The 6,607-nt window shown below is 36.1% G+C and overlaps 1 pseudogene; it reads right to left on the reverse strand.

The window, feature by feature from the left end:
- Window positions 1-440: 440 nt before the first annotated feature.
- On the reverse strand, window positions 441-4,785 carry LOC112702622 (uncharacterized; annotated as a pseudogene).
- Window positions 4,786-6,607: the final 1,822 nt, after the last annotated feature.

The raw sequence follows: 6,607 nt of genomic DNA on the forward strand, positions 1-6,607 counted from the left end.
CTAGCTTACAAAAAAGTATCAAGGTAATGTAATGTTATCGCCCCGGTTTTCATCCGATTTTACCCGGTATAATCGTAGCTCGAAAGTGTGTAGATTTCATCGGGTCTAGAATCGGATTTTGGTCTAACAAATAAGCCTGATATATATTTCTGATCGGATTTAGATCACATCAAACCTGATTTCACCCGACTCATGAACACCCCTAAAAGCTCATTGGCTTATTTCAACTTTTGTTATTTGTCTTCCCACATACAAATTATATAAACAGATGAAATTCAAATTTGGAGCAGATTTTATTTTATTTACAAGGAAATTATTATTGTTTATTTGAAATTCAGCAAAATCTGTATATTTTTTCGTACCATCGCAATTTCTATATATACTATTATACTTGGTTACTTTTATATTAGAAAAGATCCAAAATTCCAAAACTTATAAGATGGTTAACCAAGTCAACTAAGATCATGTTGAATGATCATCAATTGAACAATTTTGCGGATCAAAATCATGTTATATCCCATGTTGGAAAATAAATTTGATTCAAAAAGGTGACATTAGTCCTCTTTTCCTCTGTGAATGTCAACTATATATTTAAACTTTGGCCAAATGTGTGTGTGGAGAATGAATCAACCGCATGCTTTCTAGCTTCTCTACCCATTCTTTCAGCCTCTTTGGGATCTTTAATGAATTTAGCCATTGCAGAAGAAAACTCTTCTGGTATAGGATCACAAAGGAATCCTGTTTCATCATTCTTCACACTCTCCAATGGTCCACCACTATTGCATGCAATAACAGGTTTGTATGCTGCCATCGCCTCCACCGGAACAATGCCAAAATGCTCATCCTGCATCAAAGTATATTACGTAAGACCAACTTTTCTTCATCCAACTTCATGAAAAAGATTTCTTTGGTGCTCCTCAAGTAAATGAGCTTTGATCCATACACTGATTGCCACATCAGTGAATACCGATGGCTAGGTGGACAACCACGATTTTAAATTGCAGTTGTAGTCTTTCCACAACTGCACCACCCTGCAATTGCAGTGTTGCACATATTCAACCCCCCCCCCCCCCCCCCAAACACCACAAACACCAACTGGCACAATGTGCATTGCATCATAATCGACAAAATAACCGCAATTGCAACAACCACAACTGCAATTTAAAACCTTGGCAATAAGGGTGACACACATTCACTAATGTGGCAAATAATGTATAGATCAAAGGAAGAAAATTCTTTGGCTCATTTCTTTTACAATGTTTCCCAAACCTTTGGAGTGTAAATGACACACAGGCATTCCGAGAGTAGGGCATTCCTTTCAGTGGTAGAGCAAGAGGTGATGAATCTTATTCTATTAGAGACACCTTCTCTTTCAGCTAAAGCCTTAAGCTCTTCTAAGTATTCCACATTCTCCTTCAACCGTATGTCAAAGCCACCTGGAACAATTTATAACAACTGATTTTGCATTCTCATATTGCAGCTAAACATGTGCTCCAACATGAAATGCATGAAATAATTATGATATGGACGGTTCAGACTTAGGACTATTGTACAATACTAGTAAGAAAAGTTTCTATTTTATGCACCTCTGGGCTATTTTCTTAGCGTGGTCTATCTTATCCTACTAGGTAGGTTGGCTACATGGATGAAGTCATGAAGCGCAGTGCTGCATATTTTTACCTAGTTGATATTTTTTCTCTCAACTAAATACCTGGATTAGTATCTCAAGTTTGAGTTTGAGTTGCATTATTGTTACACAAACATAAGAACAGAGTAACAAGAAATGATTAATTATATCATTAACATGTAATAAATTAATTTTCTCAAGATTTGCTCATTCCTCATATTTCCAGCTCAAGATTTGAATAAATCCACTTCTTTGACTGTGTGATATTAGAAAAATAAATTTGTGCCATTCATTGCTAAAATACCAGGTCAAAATTATGAAATAAATTTAAGTTCCAATTTTTTTTTTGCTGTCTATTCACTATCCAAGAGAAAAGTATATGACCTAATAGTGCGTAACAATATGAAGCAACAAATCTTTAACAATACATCTTAATTTCTTCTCTTAAACAATATTTAAGAACTTACAATACCTACTACTAACCAACTCATTATAAATAAAAGGTCAACAATGATGCCAGACAATATGTTGATGCCGTTTCTACATCAATTATGAAATGAATGAATTGAGACCCTATGACAAATGCTACCTAATACAGGTGATTGAGAAATTGTTGCCCCATAATTTACAAACTCAACACCATTGTGCAGAACAACAGTCTCTTTACTCATAGAAACAAACTCAACACATAAGCTAACCAGCATAGAGATAAAATAATTCTAGAACCTCACAACACAGCAAAGATAGTTTTCATAACAGTCATTTATATATTGCAGATACCAATATAGCACACTCCAGTCTAAGGCATATAAATCCCTAAATATAGTCCCATGGATAATGCATGTAAAATCAACCATGATATCTATGGATCTATCATCAGGAATACAAAAGTCATAAGCAAAAGATGCTCACCTGCAATAGTCAAAGAAGCTTCAGGCGAATGAAGCATAGCAAAAGCTGAAATTGCTAATTCTATGTTCTTCTTCCTTTCAAAGCGGTTAATGGAAAGAAAGTTCAGCCTGTAACAACATATACAACACAAAACTAAGACTAATATATTATATAATATCATACAAACGGCTATATAGGTTTCATTAGTTACATGTGGCAGAGATGAGGATGCTGAGATAGATGAGCAGTCAGACACGTATGGACAAAATAAAAAATGAAGATATAAGAAAGTTGGAGTAGCGCCTATTGTAGAAAATATGGTAGAATCTCGTCTCACGTAGTTCGAACATGTGAAAAGAAGATTAGCAGAGCACCCTATTAGAAGGGCAGATGAGATGGAAGGTGGACAGGTGGCGAATAGAAGAGGAAGACTTAAAAAGACCATACATGAGGTGATGAAAGAAGATCTACGTGTCAACAGTCTCACTGTAGACATGTTACATTATGGGCGCCATGCATCGTTTGATTCATTTAGCCGCCTCCACCTAGTGGGACGAGACTTTGTTGTTATATGGGTTTCATTCAGAGTTCAGCTCAACATTTCAACAATAAAAAAAGCAACATATATCTATAAACATGTCATTTACTTAAAGGAACTGGGTTCTTTGAACTGATCCACATTAACTGCAGGGTACAGAACAGCTGGTCGAATCCCTTTGGCATTGAGATGTATAAAAGTATTTGCGAAAGTAGAAGCAGTGAAGTTGCTGTTAACAAGTATCAAATCAGCCATTCCTGAAATTTGAAAATGTTTCATAAGATCCATAATTCAGTACATATGTGAGTAACGAAGTTCAGAGAAACAGATCAAACAGGGACACAAGGTTCAACCAGTTGTGACTTCTTCTACATAGTCTATCGGTATCCGATACAACTTCCGGAGGAAAGTGGTATGTTGAGCCAGCAACAAGTCGGGAAAATGACAATAGAATACAATCTACCAAGGAAACAAACAAATGAATCACTATGAATATGTCAAACCTCGAAGTTTGCACACTATTCTTTGGACTTATTTGTTTCTACCTTTGCTGGTCTTTTAAGTTTCAAGATGGGAATGACTACGGAGACCTGATCAGCAATTATAACATCAAACGAAGGCCACCAAAAAAGCATACAGAAAGCAACAAATAGGCACCGGAGGTAAGCACACAACGCATGAAGACGGTAGAATACATGCCGGGGAAGAAAGGAACCATACACGGTAACTGGAAAGGTACCTGAAACACAGTCACAAGCCAAACCATATCTCAAGGGCAACACAACAACTCTGCCATGAAAGTATAAGTAAGTTTGAGACACATAATCAGGCAGGAGCAACCCTTAGAAATAGTTTATCATAAACATGTAAAATTGTAAATTAATGATCAATATGTATGAGAATGTACCATTAAAAATACTGTTACATAGATTGAAACTGCTTTATGCATCACTTCAAGCAGGAACCTTGGGTTAGAAAATAATTTACTTTGAAGGATAATGCAATAAACCAGGACTAGGTACGAAGTTCCCAATCCCGTGTTTGTTTGTGTGTGAGAGAGAGAATCACCAGAAATAGTTTCCTCAAAGCATCGATTTTTATCATGGTGTGCAGCAAAAATATGAACTTTATGGCCATGGGATGCAAGCTCAACAGCTGCATCCACAATCAATCTTTCAGCTCCACCTACCAAAATAAGATTATAGAAGAATTGAAATCCAATCAACTACAAGTATTTACCATAAAACAAAAATCAAATAAAAGGAACTTAAGCCATGAAATTGTTGATCATAAATAGAATTATTAGCGTTTGGAGGATAATGGGGCTAAATACCTATGCCGAGATCAGGGTGAATAATAGCGATGTTGAGCTCTGAAGTTGCTTTACCCTTTGCCATGGTGGTGAATTAGATCAGAACTTTGCGATCAGAGAAACAAATTCCAGCAATGGTTGGGATTTCTGGCGAACGGAGAACGAAAGGGCTGTTTCGCCGTTGAAGTGTTGCTGGACCAGCAGCTAGAGGAGGAGAACGGTGCGTCGGAGACTCTGAAGCATAGTTATCAAAATCAAACCGGTTAAGCTACTGAGTCACTAAATCAATTGCTGGGTCACTCGTTTAATCAGTTCACTCGATCTTACATAAATAAAAAATATAAAATAATCAATAAAATGTATATAAACATAGAAAAATAATAACACTATAAGCAGACTGAATAATGGCATATTGGCATTTGAATGTCAAACTTAAAAACTATAAATAAATTTTGAACCATATGCATAATTATGGGTGTTTAGTTTGCGGTTTGTTTCGGTTTTTCAGAAAAAACCATCCAAACCAATCATACAAAAAATATTTGATTTAGTTTGATTCTTGTTATGGTTATATTTTAGGACAAAAAGTATCTAATGTGATCTATTAAAACAGCCTGCCCTTCACTTAATTAGCAAGGTAATTGATAAACCATTATTTTATGATTTATTTCGTGTTAAATTGAGTGGTTTTTATCAGTTTTTCACCCACTTATTCATATGAATTGCATGATATTATAATTCCTTCCCAAATTTATTCTATGATTGAAAACTTGTTTCCTAAAGATCTTTTAATTGTATATTTTTATTATCCTTTATACCATTCGAGGCCGTGATCCGTGTGTTAAGTGTTTCAGGCTTCATAAGGCAGAAATGGCTTAGAGAATGGAGAGAAAGCTTGCAAAAATGGAAGGAACACAAGAAATTAAGGAGATGACCAGCAAAAAGTGACGCAGATGCATGGCTCACGCGACCGCGCGCAATAGAGGAAATCGCAGTGACGCGCTCGCGTGCTGGACTGTTGAGTTAAGAAATTAATTAAATTAATTAAGTGATGACAAACATTATTTTTGGGCAAAATAAATAATTAGTGTTGATCAAATTTTAATGGCATATTACTAATTATTTATTTCATGTTGCAGGACAAATTCATCCAAACAGCCCAAAATGGTATAAAGACAATAAAGCAAGGCTAATGGGTAAAGCCCAAACAAAAGCAAAAATTAGAAGGCAAAGAAATCAGATGGGCCAAACGGGTTACATGAACCAAACCGATCCAAGCCCGATTTGATTTTCAATTCCCACCATATTGCTCCAACCAAAGCAACGTTCTCCTCTCTAATCAAGTCACATCAAGACTTCAGAAAAGTAAGAAAGAGAAAGAGAAGAAAAGCTTCCTCCATAAGCCAATAACCAAAGAAGCAAGAAAGAGAAAATCTAAGCCTGAAGCACAGAAGCTAAAGCAGAAAATCTAATACAAATCAAGCTTAAGAAAGGTAATCCATCTCATCTTGCATGAATCAGATCTTCATCCTTTCTTCCCTACTCTCTGCTCTATTCGAAAATGGCATTCAAAGAAAAAGTTGATCTATGTTCTTCACTGCTACAAATCCACGGTCACAAGAGATTCTTGGGGACCAAGTTGCATCTCTATGGTTCAGATTTGGTTGACCATTTGAAAACAATTTCGGTTACTCCTTCATGGCTTTCGGTCAAGTTGGAAAAGTCAGAAGGAAATGTTCTACTTTGATGATTAAGAAGAAAAAGTGAGCTTGTGGGTTGGTGAAGCTCAAGGCTCAAGATGTTGACCTTGGAAGAAGAACCAAGGAACATGCAAGGAGATAAAAAGAAGCTTGTTGTTCGTTCTGAAGCAAGGAGAGAAAACCAGAGTTTGAGAAGTTGAGTTCTGTGAAGTATTCCCTGTGAAGTTCCTCTACTTGGACAATGCTCTCTATCAAAGAAGCATTCTGCCAACACTGAAGAACAAATTCAGAGGTTTGCAAAGCTGGTTTTTCACATAGATTAGAGGCTGTTGATGAAGTCAATCTCCTTCATGTTTTACTGATTGTAATGTACTTTTCCAAGTTTATATTTCTGTAATTTCTTGTGAGAAAAGGCATTGTGAGAAAGCTCAAGTAAAAGCCATGAGTGGAAAAAGGCTGAGTGATACACTTGAGAGAAAAGCCTAGAGTTATTTTCTGATTTCTTTAGGTTGGTTAAGTGTCTTGTATCTTGTACCTGT

Source organism: Arachis hypogaea, chromosome 7 (assembly GCF_003086295.3).
Source record: "Arachis hypogaea cultivar Tifrunner chromosome 7, arahy.Tifrunner.gnm2.J5K5, whole genome shotgun sequence".
Taxonomy (NCBI): Eukaryota; Viridiplantae; Streptophyta; class Magnoliopsida; order Fabales; family Fabaceae; genus Arachis; species Arachis hypogaea.